A 511-nucleotide genomic window follows, 5' to 3' on the forward strand; every position below is an offset into this window, starting at 1 on the left:
TTTTTAATAAGTTTAATCTGAGTTATTTTGAACAGTAATTAATTGAAGAGAAAAGTTCTCCACTAATTGCAGTCACAATTGGTACGATTATAATCTATATAATGTTTGCATTTTTTAAAATTCTAGATGGGCTCCTAAAATCCTCGATTTTGTATGGATATGTTTTAAATATTTTAAATCAGTATAATATTAACGAATTCTTGTTGATAAAATATTTTTAACCGTATCTACATTTTGCCTGTGTTTGTCACAATATTTGAGCTGATTATCTCTTAACTGGAAATCCTAGTAACAAAGTTAGATTTAGCTACTTTTCATATAGATGCACAATTTATTAATGACATTATCGACGGCCGTCAAGCAAAACGCTTGACATCCTTTTTACGATAACTAAAACAACTGGCTATTATCTCCAACAAAATATAGAATATATAATTAGTAATCTGCCGTGATCACTAAATCAATAGTTACGCTAAAGGAAAAACTTACTATACTTTTTATTTGATGTAAA

This window comes from Dendroctonus ponderosae, unplaced genomic scaffold, assembly GCF_020466585.1.
Source record: "Dendroctonus ponderosae isolate FM_Combo_2020 unplaced genomic scaffold, Dpon_F_20191213v2 Dpon_F_20191213_1, whole genome shotgun sequence".
Lineage (NCBI taxonomy): Eukaryota > Metazoa > Arthropoda > Insecta > Coleoptera > Curculionidae > Dendroctonus > Dendroctonus ponderosae.